Raw genomic sequence first — 770 nt, forward strand, 5'->3', positions numbered from 1 at the left:
TTCGAGAGGTCGAACATAATCATTTATTCTATTTTAGCAGACTCTCGTCTTGGTCGCTTATTTCGCTTAAGATCGATCGCTCCGCTCATTCGGAATAATTGTTAATGTCGCGATATGTCGCTGAGGATGATGAAATTCACTAATGGCGGCCGCGCTGCCATCAAGACTCGAAAATGCGGTAGGCATCAGCCCAGAGCGAGGAGAGATGCGACAAGAGAATTCGTGGTTTTATAAAAAAGCAAGAGCTGTCTCACTGGATTTTGCGATTTCTTCCTTCTTCAGGTTCACTGCACACGTTTTCGGCTTGAAGAGATCCACCTCAGGCCACGGTTGCACAGAAAGAGAACGAGGTAGATCCTATTCGATAAAGGATCGATACGAATGCCACCATCGTCACCTCACTAGATGCGTAACAATGATGCGCGAATCAAAAACCGATAAGCGCGCGTTGCTGTCGCGTGCGTCTTAGGGTGCACACGCATGTATCATGCTAGGGCCCGCAAAAAGCATTTTATCTAATTAGCATATTAATTGCTATTGATTTACTCGCTGAGCAGATTTTGTTTCATTGTCGAAAATACGATGCGCGGTCACGTCGTCGTAATTTTAGCCAGGCGCTTTCCGTCCTTCGGTAGATGATAATTGTTCGTAGGAGATTTCTTAGGGCTCATAATAGGGTAGCTAGGCCGATTCTAACCCGGGAGCTTCGAGGGGGGGTGCGGGGAGGAGGGGGTACCCGCGGCGAAGGGGGTGACGTCACAGGGGGAGGG

The sequence above is a fragment of the Trachymyrmex cornetzi genome, unplaced genomic scaffold (assembly GCF_001594075.2).
Source record: "Trachymyrmex cornetzi isolate Tcor2-1 unplaced genomic scaffold, Tcor1.1 scaffold306, whole genome shotgun sequence".
Classification (NCBI taxonomy): domain Eukaryota; kingdom Metazoa; phylum Arthropoda; class Insecta; order Hymenoptera; family Formicidae; genus Trachymyrmex; species Trachymyrmex cornetzi.